The 10691-nt window shown below is 46.9% G+C and overlaps 2 long non-coding RNA genes across 5 annotated transcripts; one reads left to right on the top strand and one right to left on the bottom strand.

Annotated features, from left to right (window-relative positions):
- Window positions 1-242: 242 nt before the first annotated feature.
- LOC112077852 (uncharacterized) lies at window positions 243-9126 on the top strand. Of its 3 annotated transcripts, XR_011478335.1 has the most exons (5): window positions 243-302; window positions 504-642; window positions 2006-2057; window positions 3877-4131; window positions 8801-9126. It is a non-coding gene; the product is annotated as an uncharacterized lncRNA (long non-coding RNA). The 3 variants fall into 3 exon arrangements; XR_011478333.1 differs by lacking the exons at window positions 243-302; window positions 504-642; window positions 2006-2057 and adding an exon at window positions 3617-3647; XR_011478334.1 differs by lacking the exons at window positions 243-302; window positions 504-642; window positions 2006-2057 and adding an exon at window positions 3617-3647 and having other exon boundaries at window positions 3885-4131.
- A 304-nt stretch (window positions 9127-9430) lies between these two features.
- On the bottom strand, window positions 9431-10674 carry LOC139026517 (uncharacterized). Of its 2 annotated transcripts, none has more exons than XR_011478337.1 (4): window positions 10617-10674; window positions 10030-10117; window positions 9562-9597; window positions 9431-9501 (listed from the first exon to the last, which is right to left on the bottom strand). It is a non-coding gene; the product is annotated as an uncharacterized lncRNA (long non-coding RNA). The 2 variants fall into 2 exon arrangements; XR_011478336.1 differs by lacking the exon at window positions 9562-9597 and adding an exon at window positions 9869-9946 and having other exon boundaries at window positions 10009-10117.
- Between the last annotated feature and the right edge of the window lie 17 nt (window positions 10675-10691).

Raw genomic sequence — 10691 nt, forward strand, 5'->3', positions numbered from 1 at the left:
GTAGGGGCTGGTGGGTGCGGGAATGTAAATCAACTGGCTAATCATGGTATGAAGGAGAGGGAGTGATAGGGCTGGTGGCGGATGTTAATACATCATCTAACATGAGAAAGGAGAGGAGGAGCATAGGGGGGCTCTGGTGGACTGGTGGGATTATAATCATCTAACATGGTAGAAGGAGCGTAGGGGGCTCGGTTGGTGGGTTTTATTAAAAAAATCATCTAACATGTAGAAGCAGAGAAGGGAGTAGGGGCTGGTTGGGTCGGATTATAATCATCTAACATGTAGAAGGAGTAGCGGGGCTGGTAGGTGGCCGATCTATAATCCATCTAACATGACTAGAAGGACGTAGGGGCTCGTGGTCGGATTATAACTCATCAACATGTAGAAGGAAGTAGGGGCGTTGGTGCGTGGGATCGTATAATCATCTAAACATGCTAGAAGCGGAGGAGGAGTAGGGGCTGGTGGTGGAATTAAAATATCTAACATGTAGAAGAGGGGAGTAGGGGGGCTGGTGGTTGGATTATAATCATCTAACATGTAGCAGAAGAGTAGGGGGCTGGTGGTGGGATTATAATCATCTTAACATGTAGCAAGGAGTAAAGAGTAGGGGGCTGGTGGTGGGATTATAATCATCTAACACCTGTAGAAGGAGTAGGGGCTGCGTGTGCGGATTACTATCATCTAACATGATAGAAGAGTAGTGGGCTGGTGGTGGGATCTATAACATCTAAACATGGTAGAAGGAGTCAAAGGGCGCGCCACTGGTGGCGGGATTATAACTCACTAACATGTAGAAGGAGAGAAGGAGTAGGCGGCGGCGCTTCGGTGGTGGGATTATAATCATCTAACATGCTAGAAGGCCAGGTAAGGGGCTGCGTGGTGGGTGGGATTTATAACATCTAACATGTAAGAAGGAGAGACAGGAGTAGGGGCTCGCGGTGGTGGGGATTTATAATCAAATCCTAACATTGTAGAAGGAAGTAGGGGCTGGCGGTGGGATTAAATAAATCAATCTAACATGTAGAAGCGACCTAGGGGCCGCTGGTCGGCTGGATTATAATCATCTAAACATGCTACGAAGGAGCTAGGGCCGGCTGGTGTGATATAAAATCATCTAACAATGTAGAAGGAAGGTAGGCGGGCTGCCGTGGTGGGATTATTAAGTCATCTAACAGTCAGAAGGAGAAAGGAGCTAGGGGGCTGTGTGGTGGATTATAATCATCTAACATGTAGAAAGAGAGAGGAGTAGCGGGCTGGCTGGCCTGGATTATAATCATCTAAACATGTAGAAGGAGTAGGGGCGCTTGAGTAATGGTGCGGATTATAATCACTCTAAACATGTAGGAAGGAGAGGAAGGCAGTAGGGGGCTCGGTGGCTGGGATTATAAATCATCTAACATGTATAGAAGGAGAGAAGGAGATAGGGCGCTGCGTTGTGTGGGCATTATAATCATCTAACATGTAGAAGAGAGGAAGGATAGGGGGCTCGGTGGTGCGTGATAATCCAATCAACATGTAGAAGAGAGAGAGTAGGGGGCTGCGTGGTGGGATTATAATCATCTAACATGTATGACAGAGAGAGAGGAGTAGGGGCTGTAGTGGGATTTATAATCATTAACATGTAGAAGGAGGAGAAGGAGTAGGGGGCTGTGCGTGGGATTTACATCATCTAACACTGTTAAGAGGGAGAGAGGCAGAGTGGGGCTGGTGGTGGGATATAATCATCTAAATGTAGAGGAAGGAAGGAGTAGGGCGGCTGGTGGGTGGCAGATTTAATCATCCTAACATGTAGAAGGAGAGAAGGCAGTAGGGGGCTGGTGGTGTGTTATATAATACTTAACATGTGAAGGAGCAGTAGGGGCTGGGGTTGGGCATTATAATCATCTTAAGCATGTAAAGGAGAGAAGGAGTAGGCGGGCATGCGCTGGTCGGGATCTATAATCAATCTAACATGTAGGAAGGAGTAGGGGCTGCCGGTGGATGATAAGCATCTGAAGCCATGTAGAACTGGAGAGAAGGAGTAGGGGCTCGGTCGTTGGATTATAATCATCTAACATGTGAAGGACGAGAAGGAGCTTAGGGGCGGCTGGTCGGTGGATTATTAATCATCTAACATGCTAGAAGCGCAGAGGAGGAGTTAGGGTGGCTGGTGCGTGGATTATAATCATCTAACATTGTAGAAAGGAGAGAAGGATAGGCGGGCGCTCGGTGGCTGGGGATTATAATCATCTAACATGTAGTAGAAGGAGTAGGGGGCTGGTGCGTGGCTATTATAACTCATCCTAACATGAGAAGGAGAGAAGGAGTAGGGGGCTGGTGCGTGGGATCATAATCATCTAACATACTGAGAAGGAGAGAGGAGTAGGGGCTAGGTGGTGGGATATTAATCATCTACACAGTAGAAGGAGAGAAGGCACGAGGTAGCCGGGGGTTGCGCAGGTGGGATCTATAATCATCTCAACATGTAGAAGGAGAGAAGGAGTAGGGGGCTGGTGGTTGCGCATGTATAATCAGCTAAAACATAGAGAAGGAGAGGAGGAGTAGCGGGGCTGGTGGGTGGGATGTCATAATCATCGAACACTAGAGAAGCGAGAGGAGAGTCAGGGGGCTGGTGTGGATTATACATCAAATCTAAACATGTCAGACAGGAGGAGGGGGCTGGTGGCTGCGGATTATAAATCAGTCTAACATGTAGAAGGAGAGGAGGAGTTAGGGCTTGGTCGGTGGGATTAGAATCATCATAACATGCTAGAAGGAAGTTAGGGGCGACTCGTGGTGCGGATTATTAATTCATCTACAGTAGAAGGTGAAGTAGGGGCTGTGGTGGATTATAATCATCTAACATGTAAGAAAGGAGAGGAGGAGTAGGGGCTGGTGGTGCGATGTATAATCATCTAACATGTAGAAGGAAGAGAAGCGAGTAGGGGGCTGGCTGGTGCGGATTATAATAATCTACACATGTAGAGGGAAGGAGGAGTAGGGCGCTCCGGTGGTGCGGTATATAATCATCTCAACATTGTAGAAGGAGAGACAGGGAGTAGGGGGCTGGTGGTTCGATTGATAATCATCTAACATGTAGAAGGAGAAAGCAGTAGGGGCTGGTGGTCGGCGCATTAAAATATCTAAACATGTAGAGAAGGAGAGGAGCGAGTAGGGAGGCTGGTGGACTGCGGATTATAATCATCTAACAGTAGAACAGGAGTAGGGGTGCTGCGTGGTGGGGATCTATAAATCATCTAACATGTAGAAGGACAGAAGCATAGGGCGGCTGGTGGTGGATTAATAATAAACATCTAAACATGTAGAAGGAATGAGAAGCGAGTAGGGCTGGCCTGTGGGATTATAAATCAATCCTAACAGTTAGCAAGAGAGAGGAGGAGTAGGGGCGTGGTGGCGATTATAATCCATCTAACATGTAGAAGCGATAGGAGAGTAGGGGGCTCGGTGCGTGGGATTATAATAAATCTAACATGTAGAGGGAAGAGGGAGGAGTAGGGCGGCTGGTGGTGGATTATAATCGATCTAACATGCTAGAAGGAGAGAAGGAGTAGGGGCTTGGTGCGTGGATTATAATCATCTAACATGTAGCAAGGAAGATGAGGAGGCAGAGGGGGCTGGCTGGCTGCGGCATTATAATCATCTAACATGTAAAGGAGAGAAGGAGTAGGCGGGCTGGTCGTGGATCATAATCATCTAACCATGTAGAAGGAGAGAAGGAGTAGGGGCTGGTGGTGGGATTATAAATATCTAACATCGTAGAAGGAGAGGAGGGCGAGTAGGGGGCTGGTCGTGCGCGATTCATAAATCATCTAACAGTGTAGAAGGCCAGTTAGGGCCGGCTGGTGGTGGATTATACATCATCTAAACATGTAGAAGGAGAGAAGCGAGCAGGAGTAGGGGGCTGGTGGTGGGATTATAATCATCTAACATGTAGAAGGAGTAGGGGGCTGGTGGTGGGATTATAATCATCTAACATGTATTCCTTCAATGTTCTCCCTGTCTCAATATCTGCCTCACACACACACACACAGATGTGTGTGTCTCGCTCCAGTGTCAGTGTGACCTACTACAGAAGTCTTGCTCCCTACTCCATGTCTGCCAGAGGCCATAGTGAGACAGTCAGAGTCAACGGTATGACAGATAGATGGCGTGCTGTGGGATCTAGACAGAGTGTGATTTAACCAGAGTGTTAGGTGGGATCTAGACAGAGTGTGATTTAACCAGAGTGTTGTTTCCTAAATGGAACCCTATTCCCTCAGGGATTCTTGAAAGACGAGACAATCTCCACTTTTTTCTCTCACAAATAACACCCGCCCGCTTAACCCGGAAGACAGCTGCACAAATGTGTCGGAGGACACACCATTCAACTGACGACCGAAGTCAGCCTGCAGGCACCCGGCCCACCACAAGGAGTCGCTAGAGCGCGATGAGCCAAGTAAAGCCACTCCCTCACTTAWCCCGGACGACGCTGGGCCGATCGTGCGCCGCCCTATGGGACTCCCAGTCACGGCCGGTTGTGACACAGCCTGGGATTGAACCCGGGTCTGTAGTCTGTAGTCCAACACCATGACATTAGATTATTCAATATAATACAAATCTCCGAACGTCTTTTATAGCGCTATATAATACCCTGACGGTTAATTTCATTAGCAGTTTGCATGTTTTTCTAGGTTCAGAACATAAACCCCTTCGCTCAGCAAATACTTCAATAGTTTAACCATGTGTTGCAGAACAGTGATTCAAATAGTTTTTTTTAATAACATTGACAGAAAAAAAACTATCTTGACAGGGTTAGTCATCGGTGACTGAGTTGACAAGCCTCTGACGACGTTAACAACAGGTACTTAAAACAGACATATTTTTGCTTCTAAAAAATCTAAGTTAAATACAAACATTTTGTAAAATATTGAATATTATTTATTTGCAAATCCCCAATAAAAACGTAACCGTTCTCAGACCTTTCAGCACTCTGACAGAGTTTTTTTTTTTTTTTACAGAGTTGACAAATTCCATATTTTTCTRCTTTATTCAATAGGTATACTTAGTAGCGATTTAGTTTTGTCTCAGTTGTATATGACTCAAAAACCTAATTTAAAAATGAACATATTTGAACCATAACTCTATAAGGGAAATGGAATTGACAGGTTCAGGTTGTATATTGTTTAAATCTCTGAAAGAAGTAGAGGACTTTCAGGACCATGTGTTGTCTTGTTGCACTATGTGTTGGCCAATCACAGTTTAGAGAGAGATATTATTTAAAGTCAAATGTGGCAATAAACTACGAGACACTTTTTAGAATTTTAAACACTTTTTGGAGTTTGAAATTGTGATTCTTTGCTCTGGACAAGGGCATTTCCTGTCACAGATCTGATAAATAAATGAATAATATTGAGAATATTTCTTGAAAAATGCCTTATTAAATTACATTTTTAAGCTCAAATAATGAAACAATCAATTTTTTATTTTTTTATTTAACCTTTTATGTTATCAGGGAGTCATACTGAGACCAATGTCTCTTTTTACAGAGGAGCCCTGAACTACATACATTACAGAAAATACATCAACATATAAATACAAGCAGAAAGAAAAACACGGTCATAAGAACAGACATATTCACCAGTATTAAGGTCCTCAATCTGCTGTCTGAATTACCCAAGAGACACCAGAACATCACATTCATCAGTATTAAGGTCCTCAATCTGCTGTCTGAATTACCCAAGAGACACCAGAACATCACATTCATCAGTATTAAGGTCCTCAATCTGCTTTCTGAATTGCTCTTGAGACCAAAGGAATTTCCATAGTTAGCCATCCGTATACAAATGAAGTTTGCCTGCTGGACAAGGACTGTCCCAACTTTCAAGAATCCCTCGAGCCCTACATAGTGCACTACTTATGACCTGGGGCCATGGGGCTTGACCTAGGGCCATGGGGCTTGACCTGGGGCCATGGGACTTGACCTGGGGACATGGGCTTGACCTAGGGGCCATGGGCTTGACCTGGGGCCATGGGGCTTGACCCGGGGCCATGGGGCTTGACCCGGGGCCATGGGGCTTGACCTGGGGCCATGGGACTTGACCTGGGGCCATGGGACTTGACCTGCTGCTATGGGGCTTGACCTGCGGCCATGGGGCTTGACCTGGGGCCATGGGGCTTGACCTAGGGCCATGGGCTTGACCTAGGGCCATGGGGCTGACCTGGGGCATGGGCTTGACCTGGGGCCATGGGGCTTGACCTGGGGCCATGGGCTTGACCTAGGGCCATGGGGCTTGACTAGGGCCATGGGGCTTTACCTAGGGCCATGGGGCTTGACCTAGGGCCATGGGGGCTTGACCTGGGGCCATGGGGCTTGACCTGGGGCCATGGGGCTTGACCTGGGCATGGGACTTGACCCGGGGCCATGGGACTTGACCCGGGGCCATGGGACTTGACCTGGGGCCATGGGGCTTGACCTGGGGCTTTACCTGGGCCATGGGACTTTACCTGGGGCCATGGGACTTGACCTGGGGCCATGGGATGACTGGGGGCCATGGGGCTTGACCTGGGGCCATGGGGCTTGACCTGGGGCCAGTGGGCTTGACCTGGGGCATGGGGCTTGACCTGGGGCCATGGGGCTTGACCTGGGGCCATGGACTTGACCTGGGGCATGGGCCTGACCTGGGGCCATGGGGCCTGACCGGGGCCATGGGCCTGACCTGGGGCCATGGGACTTGACCTGGGGCCATGGGACTTGACCTGGGGCCATGGGGCTTGACCTGGGGCCATGGGCTTGACATGGGGCTTGACCTGGGCCATGGGCTCCACTATGTAGAGAATGGAGTGCAATTTGGGACGCAGTTTTGTTTGATATAACCAATCGGGCGGCAGGTAGCTAGCAGTTAAGAGCAACTTCTCTGCGCTACGGATCCCTTTAGCGGGATAATTTTCCTAAACAACCGCTGAATTGCAGGGCGCAAAATATTACTAAAAATATTTATAATCATGCAATCACAAGTGAAATTACCAAAACACAGCTTAGCTTGTTGTTAATCCACCTATCGTGTCAGATTTTGAAAATATGCTTTGCAGCGAAAGCAATCCAAGCTTTTGTGAGTGTATCAATCAATGCTACAACAGCTAGCCCCAAATTATCATGGTAACGAAAGTCAGAATAGCAATAAAATGAATCGCTTACCTTTGATAATCTTCGGATGTTTGCACTCACGAGACTCCCAGTTACACAACAAATGTTATTTTTGTTCGATAAATATTACTTTTATAACAAAAAAACGCCATTTGGGTTGCGCGTTATGTTCAGAAAACCAAAGCCTCGTTCCGTTCGACGACAATTCCAAAAAGTATCCGTAATGTTCGTAGAAACATGTCAAATGTTTTTTATAATCAATCCTCAGGTGTTTTTAACAAACATAATCGATAATATTTCAATCGGACCGTAACCTATTCAATAAAAGAGAGAAAGAAAATGTCGAGCTACCCCTCTCGCGCGCAGGAAACTAATCAGAGGACACCTGACTACTTTTGAAAAATCTCGCTCATTTTTCAAAATAAAGCCTGAAACTATGTCTAAGCCTGGTCACAGCCTGAGGAAGCCATTGGAAAATGAATCTGGTTGATACCCCTTTAAATGGAAGAAAGAGGCCAGGAAACACAGATTTATAGCGCTTGATGGTTTTTGCAACTGCACTTAAAGAAACTTACAAAGCTCTTGACATTTCCATATTGACTGACCTTCATGTCTTTAAGTAATGATACTGTCATTTCTCTTTGCTATTTGAGCTGTCTTGCCATAATATGGCCTTGGTCTTTTACTAATAGGGCTATCGTCTGTATACCACCCCACCTTTTCACAACAAAACTGATTGCTCAAACCCATTAAGAAATAAAGAAATTCCACAAATTAACTTTGTTTTTAACAAGGCACACCTGTTAATTGAAATGCATTCCAGGTGACTAACTCATGAAGCTGGTTGAGAGAACGCCAAGAGTGTGCAAATCTGTCAAGGCAAAGGGTGGCTACGTTGAAGAATCTTAAATATAAAATACATTTTGATTTATTTAACTTTTTTGTTTACTACATGATTCCATATGTGTTATTTCATCGTGTTGATGTCTTCACTATTATTCTACAAGGTAGAAAATAGTAAAAATAAAGAAAACCCTTGAATGGGTAGATGTGTTCAAACTTTTGACTGGTGCTGTGTGTGTGTGTGATAGATATCTATCAATAATGTTGGGGGGGATTTAACCTCTGTGGTGGCTTTAACCAGTGTGTGTGTGATAGATATCTATCAATAATGTTGGGGGGGATTTAACCTCTGTGGGTGGCTTTAACCAGTGTGTGTGTGCTGTAAACGAACTAAGTGTTGGAGCACTTTAAACCTTAGCTTAAACCTTGACGTGGTTGTGTACACTAACATTGTGTGGTTGTGACTGCAGTATGAAATGTGTGTGTGTTTCCCCCATCAGTATGTACAGGACAGGAGGCTGGGGAGGATGGGCTCGTGGTAATGCCTGGAGCGGAATAAGTGGAATGGTATCATTCATAATTGCGTTCCATTTACTCCATTCCTGCAATTATTATTATGAGCTGTCTTCCCCTCGGCAGCCTCTAACACATCACTGTGTGTCTGTCTGCTCGGAGAACAGTGGACTACTGGTGATACTACTAACTCCCAGCTAGCTAGTAATCTCTTCCTTGGCCATGGAACCATGGATGGAAACATCGTACCTCCCACGGGTACTTCCTGGTCCCTTTATGACATCATGTATGACATCGTGGTATATTTGTTTCTGTCTGCAGGAGACTGAGGCTGTGAAGGCGGAGTCGGTCAAGGAGAAGGAATGAGGAAGTGGGGGGGTCTTTCTCTGACTCCTCCCAAACCAGTACCATGGAAACGGAGGATATTTTTTTCCAGGATTTTGTAAAATGCTGATTTTTGTTTGTCCTGTGATACTAGCAAAGATAACCAGCAGCAACCCACGTCCACACTCCTCCTTACAGTAGTGTGTCTCTCTCTCTCTCTCCTTTCCTAAAAGACAGAATTAAGTGACATGTTTTTATAAAATGGCCGCAAGTATTCTTCCTCTGGCAGTGGGAGTCACCATGGTCACCACCAGCCTCATGGGGTCACCATGGTGATGCCTCTCAGTTCCTTTCTAAACAACAACCCTCTTGACCGCGGTGGCTCTTTTGTGATGACATCGCTGTAAATTAAGTGGACCTTCCACCTCTGACCTCAGAGACCCAAGGGTCAGACTAGGCTCCTATGACATCACAAGTGACCTTTGACCCTGACCTGAGGTGTTGCCATGGTGAATATTTGCAGCTTTTTAAACAGATGTAGAAGTGTTCAGAATCGCCAGCCACTCTTGTGTTGTAATTTGTGAGTCTGTGGTTGTCTGTCAGAGCAGACTGTTCTAGAACTCTGGCTTCCAGAACCTCTGGGTTCCACCCTGGTTGTCTGTCAGAGCAGACTGTTCTAGAACTTTGGCTTCCAGAACCTCTGGGTTCCACCCTGGTTGTCGTCGAGCAGCACTGTTTCGAGAACTCTGCTTCCAGACCTCTGGATTCCACCCTGGTTGTCTGTCAGAGCAAGACTGTTCTAGACTCTGGTTCCAGCACCTCTGGGTTCCACACCCTGGTTGTCTTGTCGAGCAGACTGTTCTAGCAACCTGGCTTCCAGAATCTGGGTTTCCACCCTGGTTGTCTGTCAGAGCATGACTGTTTTAGAATCTGGCTTCCAGAAACTCTGGGTTTCACCTGGTTGTCTGTCAGGGTAGACTGTTCCTAGAAATCTGGGTTCGCAGAACCTCTGGGTTCACCCTGGTTGTCTGTCAACAGCAGACGTTCAGAATCTGGCTTCCGAACCTCTGGGTTCCACCCTGGTTGTCTGTCAGAGCAGACTGTTCTAGAACTCTGGGCTTCCAGAACCTCTGGGTTCCACGCCTGGTTTGTCCTGTCAGAGCAACTGTTCGTAGAACTCTGGCTCCAGAACCTCTGGGTTCCACCTGGTTGTTGTCAGAGCAGACTGTTCTAGAACTGCTGGCTCCAGAACCTCTGGGTTCCACCCTGGTTGTCTGTCAGAGCAGACTGTTCTAGAACTCTGGCTTCCAGAACCTCTGGTTCCTTGCCCTGGTTTCTGTCAAGCGACTGTTTAGAACTCTGGCTTCAGACCTCTGGTTCCACCCTGGTTGTCTGTAGAGCAGACTGTTCTAGAACTCTGGCTTCCAGAACCTCTGGTTCCACCCTGGTTGTCTGTCAGAGCAGACTGTCTAGAACTCTGGCTTCCAGAACCTTGGTTCCACCCTGGTTGTCTGTCAGAGCAGACTGTCCCTAGAACTCTGGCTTTCCAGAACCTCTGGGTTCCACCTCTGGTTTCTTAGACTCCTGGTTCCAGAACGCTCTGGGTTCCAACCCGGTCTAGAACTCCTGGCTTCCAGAACCTCTGGGTTCCCACCCCTGGTTGTCCTGTCAGTGCAGTACTGTTCTAGAACTTGGCTTCCAGAACATTGGGGTTTCCACCCCTGGTTGTCTAGAACTCTGGCTTCCAGAACCTTCTGGGTTCCCCCTGGTTGTCTGTCGTGCAGACTGTTTAGTAACTCTGGCTTCCAGAAGCCTCTGGGTTCCACCCTGGTTGTCTAGAACTCTGGCTTCAGAACCTTCTGGGTTCCACCTGGTTGTTGTCAGAGCA

Source organism: Salvelinus sp. IW2-2015, unplaced genomic scaffold, assembly GCF_002910315.2.
Source record: "Salvelinus sp. IW2-2015 unplaced genomic scaffold, ASM291031v2 Un_scaffold4987, whole genome shotgun sequence".
Lineage (NCBI taxonomy): Eukaryota > Metazoa > Chordata > Actinopteri > Salmoniformes > Salmonidae > Salvelinus > Salvelinus sp. IW2-2015.